We start from the raw sequence: 12,804 nt of genomic DNA on the forward strand, positions 1-12,804 counted from the left end.
GTATATTTAAAATGATATTATATTCGATTTGGATTGACTTTAAGTTTGATTAAATGTTTATTCTTTTAAATTCGGTTTGCCTTTGATGATTTATAAAGTTATGAACAAAATGATGTTTAAGGAATTTTTTCAAAAAGAATCAAAGACTTGAGTTTATGAATTTTGATAGCACCATTTATACAATATTATTTGGGTTATTTCGGATACTGTGGTGCAATTAGAAGTTTCAGTTTTGACCTTTGATTGTTATTGAAATATTAAATTTGAATACTGATATTTATTTTGAGACGATTCAATTAAAGTAATAAGTCGTTAAAGTGACTTTCGTTATAGAAAATATATTTTTTTAAATATAAAATTTATGTACATGTAACTCAGGATATATTAGTATGGATCGACCCAAAGGAAGATTAATAGTTAACATAATCGTATGTACAACTTTGGTAACAAGCATGTGATAATTATTCGGTTTAATGTGTGAGTAATAAATCGACTCAAATAAAGATTTTTGCTTGACATGTCCTTATATTTATTGTTTGGTTATCGCATCATATATCACTTAAGATAAATATTTTGTCTAAATGTTAAATATTAATAAAATATTTGATATCTTGAGATAAAGTTTCAGTGTATTCAAATTTATTATTATTTTGATTATTTTTTAATTGAAAGATAAAATTAAAAGAAATTAATTGATTGACAATATTTATATGATTTTATTTATATTGTTAATGCAATATATGTATATATTCACTTCGGTTTTTTAGTTTTGATTGTTGGTTAATATAATATTTATTTATTGAAATAAATTTTTTAATATTATAACTATGTCTGATATTTTGATAGATTAGTTAAAACATAATACCGCTAAAGTGACCTCTGTTGTGTAGACAGTTTATTTAAAATATCAAGATGATTATGTGTTTCTTGTGATTCGTGTGTTTATTAATTGGCCCAAAGGAAAGTTAATATTTGGTCGAATTTCAAGCGACACCTGTTGTAATAACATGTGACAATTATAAGGTATTTTATGTGTGCATTACATTATTTCATAGATTAGTCTTTTGTTCGACATAACTTATTGTCAATCCCTGCAAATAATAAGCAAGAAAACTACTCGGGAAGGATCAGAACTAAGTTACTCGAGTTCGGGTGTTTCATGTTACAAGCATGTGTGCTACATATGTGTTTGGAGGGTCAGCTAGAGACACAAGTACGGGATACGAGTGCCCCGACAGGGCTGTGGCTAGGTTGTCGGGGGCCCTGTACAAATTCTTATAAAAGGGTCCTTATTTTTTAGATATATTCGATTTCGAGACTCCTATTTTTATGTTTCTTAATGGCAACAAGTGATACATATATTTGATTTCGGGACCTCTATTTTTATATTTCTTAATGACAACAACTGATAGATATACTCAATTTCGGGACTCCTATTTTATGTTTATTAATGGCAATAACTTATAGATATACTCGATTTCGGGGTTCTTATTTTTTGGGGCCCTGCGCAGTCACCCTCCCTGCACGCCCTCAGCGACGCCCCTGTGCCCCGAGAAAGAGTCGGAGCAACATAGGGGCATACTATAGAGGTTGTACCGTCGAATGTAAATGTTGGGATTTGAATTCGGGTATGGAATGCTTCTCCTTTCATGGTTCTCACAAAAACCTATGGTTAATATTTGCCGATATTAAGTTGCTTGTGCAGCAAGTCATCGCTCCTGCCTCGGTTTTCTATGGAATGGATCTTAAATCAAAAGCTTACTTACCTTCACTTGAACCGGGGCACCGATCTGGCTGTCGTTCAATGTAAATTATGTCGGCACCGGACGAGTTGCGGTCCTGATTACGGTACCAAATCCACAAGGCATGAGTTTGGCTTTTCACCTGTATGCCACAAAAACACTGCCCATCAAAAACCAAATTGAAGATGTTTCAACTTGGTTGAATTTATAGTAAATATACAAAACGACAATTCAATGTTGATGCTCCAATTTCTTAGGATTTTTCCAGCGGGGGGAATAATCGAACATACGACTATCGGGTACATATCCATACCCGACCCACTTGTAACAGTGTGTGTGTGATAGGGAGAGGAAGAGAAAGTGTGTGTACCTCAAGAATCCCATATCCAAAGCTACTTGCTTTATAAGCACTATATTCAGGCTGTTTGTTCCAGCAGAAATTACCAGATACCGGGTCGGATGTAAAATTGAATCCACAAAAGCTGCCCTTAAATCCATCTGTGATGTTAGAGGGAACTGGACAGTTTCCAGGTTCATCGGCATGCTCAACTGCTAAATTCTTTTCGTTGCCACCACTACCAACACTGATATGAACCGGACCACACGGATCCAGCGTGTAGTTATATACTCGGTTTGACCTGGTTCATTGTCAAGAATATTATGCCTCAGTTCATTTATAGCATGAAACAGATCAATAAGGGAAGGTATGTTTTAACTGGTAACTCGAAGAGACCGATTAAAATAACATTAACATCAATGGTTTTATCTATAGTGTGTGTTTGTGCGCGCGCGTGTATATATATATATACACACTTGTCCATTGAAAACAATATCAACTCCATGTTTATATAGCAATCCTTCCATTTCCACTCATACTCTCTGCTTCTCTATAATGTTCCTTGTAGGTACTGTACCAGGGAGGACTCCAAGCAGCTATAAACCATGGCGTCACACTTCGGTTGACAATACTCAGGTCTCGTTCCAGCCATTTATACTGACCGGCTGCAATCGACAGAGCAAGGTACTCTTAGTACTAGGAAAGTAAACACGATCGATGAACGGAAAAAAGACCATGTACAAAATAACAAGGGAAAATAAAGAAAAAATGGTTGATGACTTTACATGATTTATCATGGGGAACATATGCACCAAGCATCACGAAATGTATTACGCCAGCACCGAAAGAGTAGTACAATGTCGATCCACTTTCATCGCATGCGGATGCAAATCGAGAACTATAAGCAGTGAATGTCTGATTATCAGCTTGTTTTTCAATCTCATGCTCCCCTTCTATCACCATTTGTCGGAACAGTGGCTGTTAGAATCTGCATAAACCTGCAAACAAATACCCCGCCTTCAAATTTTAAACTCAACGGGATAGAGTGAAGTAACTAATAGGTAATCAAGCAAGATATTGAAGGTTCGCCTTCCCCAATGATCCCAACGAGGCTGCAATGTTTCTTGGAGAGGGGTTTGTGGACATGAGGAACTTTGACAACTAGAAAAAGCTCCGTCGGTACAATATAAGTCGGCAAAACTTAAATCCCCGACCAATAAAGCAAGATCTGGATGATTGGCGACCATGTGACTAATCGCTGTGCTAGTATTATAAGTAAGACCGAGGCCTCCAACAACCGCTATTCTGCTCGGATAGTCCTCGGGTGTGGAAGGCATGGTTCTAAAATAATGAACATCATTCATTGTTTTATTAGGATCTCCACATTGATATTCATAGAGTATCAGGTTCCAGCCCTGCATAAGGACATGATCATAGTAATGTCGAAACTAACCGAAAAGATTCAAGATTATATTTATATCCAACTGAATGCATATGCAACTGATTACACAGTATGATACTGGGAGCACTACAGAAACTGCAAAAGAATACGACGACCGATAAACGAAACAGAATATACTATAGCGGATGAACTTTGTGATCGAAAACCGAACAAAACGCATGAAAAGCATAAAAAGGTGCATTGTTCCAGTATCAATAAGAATGTACAATGCATATATATATACCTGCGATAAGAACACGGTGTATGATCCCAGAAGTGTAGTTTTCTAGTCGTCCATTAGGATATTGTTGGCTGTAGATAAATGAAGTGCCTATAGCTCGATTATTCCGATCCGATCCGTAGACTCGTATCGAACAACACCGTCTACCCTTTGAGGATCCGATGGTTCTACATTATCACCAATTTGAAATTCCCCTGAAAATTTTATAGTTCATAAACAAGCAAATGCCATAAGCAAACCTGCAAAAGACAAAGGGGGCAATCGAATCGAGCTCCTTAAGCACGAATCCAGGGATTTACATAGCATCCACCGTCAGAACAGCGGCAGTTATGAACGTAACGCAAACAAAAACACGACCGTTACATGTTTGTAAAAATTGAAGATCACAATCATAGAAGAATGCATCAACTGAGTTACTACCTGCGATCCATGAAACCCAAACCGAGCTCAAGTTTGAAGAAAGAGAGTGAAATTTGCTCTGGCTGAAACCCAATCTTTGGCCTTAACAGAGGACTCTTGTTAACGGGCAAGCTAGTAACTTTACCAACAATGGCGTAATCTACAGGCACAGTCATGGGCTCGAAGGGTCCTTCAAGGGTTTTTGGGAATTGCCCATTAACCGCAACAAGTATAAAGCTTAGCAGAATCAAACAATATGATAGTATCTTGCTTGAAGACTCCATAGCCAAAACCATCACTGGGTTTTCTCTTGCATGGAGAAAGAAGATGACTATCAGAATATAACAAAGGATTTAAAGCAAAAATCAGACAGAGAGAAACGAAGACACACACACACACACACACACATATATATATATATATATATAACCGACGGAAACCATGATTCTGAGATTTTGATTTGGATTAAACTTCAAATTGCTAGCAATGCTTCTAATGGGGGAAGGACTCGATATTATTTCACCATCCCTACGCCCGTGAGCCTTGGGTTTAATTGCAAGCATTTAAATTAATACAGGGTAAAGTACATAAATGGTCCCCCGACTATAGAGTATTGCTTTATTAAGTTCATCGATTATTAAAATATATAAAATAATCCTCTGACAGTAGAATATTACTTTTTCAAGTCCCTCGACTATTAAAAGTTACAAAATGGTCACTCGACTATTCATTATGTTCCAGACTTGTCTTTTATCATTAAAAATTAGCGGTTATTTAAGCTGGACGTTAACATGATGACTGAGATATGATAGTCGCTTGGGATTCCTATCATATCATAGTTAGCAATTTAATGTTCAGCTCAGAATACTATCATTTTTTAAACATAAAATGATGATTTTAGAACATAATGAATAGTCAGGAGACCATTTTATAACTTTTAATAGTCTAAGCACTTAATAAAGCAATATCATGCTTAAATTATATTATATCATGCTTAAACGTAATCTCTTTTACTATTTTTGGATATAATAGATTTTTTTTTTGTCTATGTTTTTTAAAAAAGAATTTTTTACGTTAAATTTTATTTATTTTACTATAATTTTATGTTGTTATTATTGTACTTCTATTATTATTATATACTTATTCAAGATAATATTGTTAAAATATTTAATATTAATTATATGTATCAATATTGGTTAATTATATGCTAAATTTTGGTTTTCTCTCTTGTTAATATTATATATAACGTGACTTTTTATTTTCTTTTAATATGATTCTTGGTAGATAGTTTTGTTTTCTAATTCAAATTTTGTTTTTTTACATAAATTATATTATAAATATCAATTTATTAATTGATAGATGCTTTTTAAATTTAATAATTTAATTATATTTCATTTTCAAATGAATAAGATATTACTAATATTTTATTCGAATAAAGGTTTTTTAAATAATGTGTGATTTACAAGATAGTATTTGTTTAGAATTTTTCTTATCTAATGTCTGTGCACACATTTTGTAAACGCAAATTGAAAATTTAGCGTATGGATTTGTTATGGATTCTTCGATGTCTATCATTTTATTCCGTTATTAATTTAAGATCGAACAATCGGCGTCCGTAAAAAAAATCCGTTATCCAATCAATATCGACTTAATTTTTAACACTAAACCCTAAATCATAAACATTAAGCAAAAGATTTCGATTACACAAGTTCGAGACCGATAACAACAATGGCCACACAAATATCGTCGGTTGCGGTTCGATATCAATATGTTAAAGAGGTTTAACTATAACAATACGATGAGAAAGTTACGTCGTCTCCGGCAGACCTAGAAGTTGCGGCCGCCACCCGTCTGATGAAACATGCAATTAATTTCAGCTCCGTCCTCCAGATTTAGCTTGAGAGAATAACATTTTTGACAGTTAGAAGCCATGAAATCACCACTTTGGAATTGCATGAATGTTGGTGAAGGAACAGAAGATGCAAAGTAATGGCGAAAAAACAGTTACAAGGGAATTTAGCTTTGGATATAAGCATGCGGATAGTTCAGGGTGGAAAGAGCTAAACTCGAATCAGTTCGACATCGAACATGTTATTCACTTCTATGTCATTCGAATTCGAGTGTAAATATCAAATATAGGTATAGTTAAGACGTATTACAGTTCCTAAAACGGTTTGATATCGATATCATTCTGCTGAAATCTTAGGACTGCAGGGTTGCCCTGCACATTTGACTACATAAGTGTCGAACGTATACAGCCATGTCCGACACTTACATACGAGTCCAAGAACATAGCTTTGCGCCATCAAGGTAAAATTCCAAAGGAATATATGATTATCAGTCTCGGTGAACTCTTTTTTTCTTGAAAGAATGCTCCATTTATAGCCATTTAACAGATTGGAAGAATGGAAAATAAGAAGAAATGTTACCTGAGCAGCAGAATATTTCCCTAGAACACGACGACCTTCATGAAAAAACCGAGCAGTCCGATAGTCAAATTGCTTCCTTCTACAGTAATTATGAAACAACACGCTTAGCTTGACCTTGTGCCGAATAGTAAATGTCAAACGAGTCCCATCCTACACAAACACAAACGGTTAAAAGTGTCGTGCATCGTGCTAAGGGATGTCCAACAGATGCTGAATTGTAATATCAACAACAGACAACAGTTAGCATATGCTGAAGGAAAAACTGAACGAACAAACAATCGATGCATTTGTGAAGGTATAGCAAGAAACACACTGTGTTTTTGGCCTTTTGCAATGTACTTAGAATATGATCATGCAAACCGAGCTATTCGAAGGATGACGAGAATATCCGATTAGCAGGATCATTGAGAAGAAACTGCTATTGTTGGCCCCCTAAACTCCAAACTCGAAAAGCAAGTTCAGTTCTAGCATTAACAGTCTAGTCTATTGTACTTGAACATAAAAGGATCTTTAGAGAACAGAATCTAAATCCATTTACAACTTAATATCTGATCTGATCCTGGAAATTTGATCTGTTATAGCTGATGTTTGAAGATGCTTTAGCAAGAATTCGATGTTCCTCGAACTTTTCCCCTGTAGAACATGCCAACAGATATAAATGGTGGCAGTGTGTGTAAAATGAGACTAAAAACAAGCATCCATGAGTGATTCCGATGTTGCTCAAACTTTTCATTTTACTTGAAGTACTCATGTCCAACACTCGTGTCCGACTCATAGACATAGGGGTATGACCTCCAACTCCAAGGATCCTCCGAATACATCGAAAACCTAGGGAAAATCTAACCATACTAGTCCGGATAGGTAGGCATATCCGACACTATACCCGAGTCCGGGTAACATAGAATCATTATATTCAACTTACTAAAAGACATCAATAACATGAACATAAGCGAAGTGTACCTTCTGTGTTTGAACATGCAGAGTGTTGGTTCTTCAGAGATGTAAATGATTTTTCTTTCCTTTTTTTTTAATTTTTGACATGCAAATATTACAAATAAACACAGATTTTTAACATTCTAAACGGCTGATCTAATAAAAAATTAGCTCCTATAAACCCTGTTGAAATGAGCAATCACTGAAACCCCCCGCATTTGCATCATACTAGGCCAGTAAGTAGACCATGATTTTTTTCAACAACCTTTAGCCAATATGAAACTCGCCAGCTTCTGTTTGGAAACCAAAAACAAACACTTGGAAGGAAGGAAGGAAAATGCAGGATAAAGAAAAGGGTTTCAAGGATCAGATTCCAACACCAAATGCAGTGCGTTTCGCCTCTCGAAAACTATTTCTAGGAAAAAAACCATAATGTAAATTATAGAAACAAGCAAATTTAAACACTCGATCGATCAGAAAAACAACAAGAAACCCAGAATTTGTAAAAGAATAATACCAAAAACAGAGCAAAAAAGCACACCTGACCCGTCATATGAACGGTGATTCTCCTCTCGCGTAGTTCGGCACGGTTAACGATTTGACCACTTCCACTTCCGGCAGCACCGCCGCCATTGCTGCTAGTTTGGGACATTTTTGTAAGACACTCTGTTTTTTAGAAGCAAAAACTGGAATGGGAGCTTTGGTCAAATCAAAGAGGTTTGGAAGAAGAAAACAAAAGGGAGATCGTACCTTCTCTTAGAGAAATAAAAGAAAAAAAGATATGGATTGTGTCATGTACAGTAATGGTTACTATTATTGACATGCAAAGCTCCAAGTGTAGTAGCTTCACAGTTGATAAAGAAGAGCTTTTTGCCCAGAACAGAGTGCGACTTCCCTGTGAAAGTTCTGGCAACTGCTACACCAATAGCAACATGCTATGGCATTCGAAGTCAATATATTTAGGGTAAATTAAGTGATTATGTCATCCATTTATTTCTTACGTTCCGTTTTAATCATCTAACTATTTTAATTTCGTTTTAGTTATCACAGAATAAATAGAATTATCGACGTGTTAATTTTTTAATTTTTCAATGATGATGTGATATTAACTATATTAACACGTCAATATTACTATTTATTTTTTAGCAGTAGATGATCAAATCAGAGCTAAAACATAACATTTATTAAATAATGATGATTTATGTGTTTTAATAGAATGTTGTTTGCCTATGGGATTTCATATTAAATACTTCTCTATAATCTTTAAAAATAAGAGATAATTTTAGTGATAAAGAAATTATTATTCATTTTAGATAATTCAAATATTTTTATTCATAACCTAACAGTTGTATAAAAATATTCAAAAAAAATTAAATATAAAGATACAAAATATAAAAATTAGAAAATTAAATATATATCAAAAGCTATAAAACGATAAAATTTAAATTATTTTTATTAAGTTAAGGTGGTTATAATGTAGTATTTATTTTAAATGCTCTCAATCATTTGACAATGAATGCTCAATCACCCTGCTACTATAGCATGTAATCGCCGTGACCTCTAAGAACAACAACGATTTTTTAACCATTAAGGTAAGTTGGTTCATGCTAAAATATAAATTATTAAAAAATCAAAAAGAGTTTTTAAAAACATATATTATACATGATATATACATTAACATATAATCATATCATCAACACATATATAAAATATTATGATCGGATTAGTTGAGAATTATAAAATTTGTATTATGACTAGATTGTTCGAACTATGACTAAATGTGTGTATTGAACAAAAAAACTATTATTTTCCTAGTTATATTTAAATCTCGACTAATCTAATAAGAATACTTTATACAAGTATTGATGATATGACTATATGTTATATATATATATATATATTAAATATATTTTTTAAATTTTTAAGTAATTTATAAGTTATCATTTTATAGTTTATGATAAATAAGCATTTGAACTTAAAAAAATCAATGTAGTCCTAGAATAATATCAAAAAAATCAATTTAGTCCATCTGTCATGTCATCCGTCACCATAAATCATCATGCCAGCATTATAAACTGTTACGTCAACACCATAATTATCAACAATAAAATATGTTGGTCAAAAGGTTTCAATAGATTGATTTTTTGAGTTAGAGTATCGCATTGGATGAAAAATAATTTGAGGGTCATATTAATTTTTTTTCAAAAGTACAATAGACTCTTATGCCTTTTTACCTATATATTTTTTTAAAGTTAAAAGGTATTGTATTTTTAATAAAGTGAAAAATTCAAGCCTACGTAAAGGTGGGACAACATGAACATCTTATTATATGTATAAAATTATCTAAGATTAAGACAATGAGGAATAATTTAGTATTTAATGTAAAAAAATTGGAAGAGAGAAAAAAACCCTCTTATTATATGTAGATTCGTCTCTAGGGAGAGGCATAGGATACGAACCCGACTGGTTCTGATAAGATCGGGTCAGATTTTTTTTAAAAAATTCGGGTTTAGATCAGGTCTGTTGTTTTTAAAAGTGATATTCGGGTTGGGTGGGGTTCGAGTTTAGGGTAAAAATATAAGATATGACCCAAAAAAATATAATTTTATCTTATATAATTAGAGATAATTACAATAATACCCATATATATATTTTTAAATTAAATTCCTAATTTTATTGAATAAAATAATGTTTTTATTATTATTTCGGGTCGGATGGGTTTGGATTTTATCTCGAAAATTCGGTCGGGTTTGGGTCAGGTGGATGGTGTATATTTTTCGGATCGAGTCGGGTGGAGGGTGTAAAATTTTCAGGTCAGGTCGAGTTAGCCAAAACCCTTCCCAAACTCGACTCATGCTCATCCCTATTCGTCTCCCATTATACTAATATTTTAAATTAAAAAATATTTTAAATTATATATATATATATATATATATATATTTATTTATTTATTTATAATTTATGTACAATTATTAAAAACATATTTGTTAATAATTTTTTTATATTTCTATCTTAATTTAAATTGTATATTTTATACTATGAAAAATTAAATATCATTTATATATGTATATATATATTAAATTAAAGGGTAAAGTATACAAATGATCCCTCGATTATAGGGTACTAAAAAGTTATAAAATGATCCCTCAATTATAGGACATTGCTTTGTTGAGTCTCATGACTATTAAAAGTTACAAAATTATCATTCGACTATTCATTGTGTTCAAAACTCATTTTTTTCCTTTAAAAAAATTGGTGGTTGTTTGAGTTGAATGTTCACTTGCTAGTTGTGATATGATATGATCCTAAAATCTCAAAAGACTATTATATCCCAATCAATAGGTTAACACACATCTAGCTCAACTGCTATAATTTTTTTTAATCTTTTTAACGAAATAAAGGATGAGTTTGTAATACAATGGATAGTCAAAATGACTATTTTATAATTTTTAATAGTCGAGAGATTCAACAAAGCAACACCCTATGGTCAGGTGACCATTTTATAACTTTTAATAATCATAAGACTCAATAAAACAACGCCTTATAGTTAAAAGATTATTTATGTACTTTACCCTAAATTATAATATTATACTATCTAAAATATCCGGAAGTAAACACATCAAATATAGGATGAGTCTACAGTAAATGCCATTTATCGATGTGTACCACTAACGCTAGATTCAACCATGCATATTTTTGAATGTTTTAAAATTTTGAGGGATTTTAGTTGAATTAATCCTTTTTAAGATAGGATGTCAACAATGACTAGGGATGGCAATGGGTCGGGTCGGGTTTTTGGGCCACCCGACCCGACCCGAGAAGAAAGGGTTTTTCACCCGTGACCCGACCCGACCCGGCGAAATTAAGGTTTCACCCGACCCGACCCGACCCGAAATAATAATAAAAAAAAAATTTATTCAATGAAAACAGTGACTTAATTGAAAAAAATTATATATGGAGGGATATTATTGTAATTATCCCTAAATATATAGGATAAAATTATATATATATTTCGGGTCGGGTCGGGTCGGATTTTTTTCACCCTAAACCCGACCCGACCCGAACAGTACATTTTAAAAAAAACCCGACCCGAACCCGAATTTTTTTAAAAAAAATCTGACCCGATCGGGTCGAGTCGGGTCGGAACCCGTCGGATTCGGGTTGAGTTGCCATCCCTAACAATGACTGGTTTTTAACTGCCGTTTCGTTTTTCAATCAATTTAGAATTTTAAATATTATTTAAATTAAAAAGTTGTTTTTAGATAATATTTTTATCATTAATTTAATTTAACAATAATTAACTCGTTTCTTTTTGTTTTTCAATCAATTTTGCCGCCGATGATCAATTGCCACCGTCATTCGTCTTCTCGTCAATCTCAACACTGTTCGTCTTTGCCCAAACCAAACACCAAACAGTGAGCCACACATGTGTATTCTCTTTCTCATTAACTGTCGGTGCACATTCAAATGGCATTGTGTTTCGATGATGATTGACACAAACTAAAACTACAAAGCATTTGTTGTATGTGTTGCACTTGTAAGTCGTATCAAATGTAAGTACTTGTCAAAAAAATTTATAATCTGTACGTGATACATCATCACACCAAAATAATTTTTCTAAGTTTTCATGTTCATCTCTGGTATGACTCACAAAGAAAAAAGGATCGGATTTTTGCTTTCCATATATATACGGCATCATTGTTTCCATCTTGCACTTCTTCAAATTTTATTCTATGCACATAATTATACAAATCTTTTTGTATGAATCCAATATTTTCAAAAGAATCGACTTCATTCGCAAAATTCTGCATCATTCTATTCGGAGCAATTTCAGAATTGTGCATGCTATTAATATTAATTTTATCATGATTGCCGATTTTCCGAAAAGACCTGAAAACGAATAAATGAACATTCAACATATATAAGTTAATAATTTTAAGAGTAACAAATTACGTATTGATCATTTACTTACCTGATATAAGGAACTTGTACTAGCTTTACCATTTCATGATTATGTTGTGCATAGAATTTTTGAACCTTCCAAAATTGATATCGTTTGTGAAATTTGAATTGAATAAGTGTTCGACATGTAACGTTGCATAATGGTTTTGATTCGCGCTTTCTATTAGGTAAGTTGTTACATTTCCCCGTCTATAACCCTCTTTGAGACACATCAATGTCTTTAATGTTTGATTATTAAAATCTAAAAAAAATAAAATTTACATATTTTATCAAAATAATTAGAATAAGATAAAATTACTACTTTAAACATATTATTTGAT

General features: G+C 32.8%; 1 pseudogene; it reads right to left on the reverse strand.

Annotated features, from left to right (window-relative positions):
• Positions 1–1,645: 1,645 nt before the first annotated feature.
• LOC120206547 lies at positions 1,646–4,535 on the reverse strand (annotated as a pseudogene).
• Positions 4,536–12,804: the final 8,269 nt, after the last annotated feature.

This window comes from Hibiscus syriacus, unplaced genomic scaffold, assembly GCF_006381635.1.
Source record: "Hibiscus syriacus cultivar Baekdansim isolate YM2019G1 unplaced genomic scaffold, ASM638163v2 tig00013960_pilon, whole genome shotgun sequence".
NCBI classification, from domain to species: Eukaryota; Viridiplantae; Streptophyta; class Magnoliopsida; order Malvales; family Malvaceae; genus Hibiscus; species Hibiscus syriacus.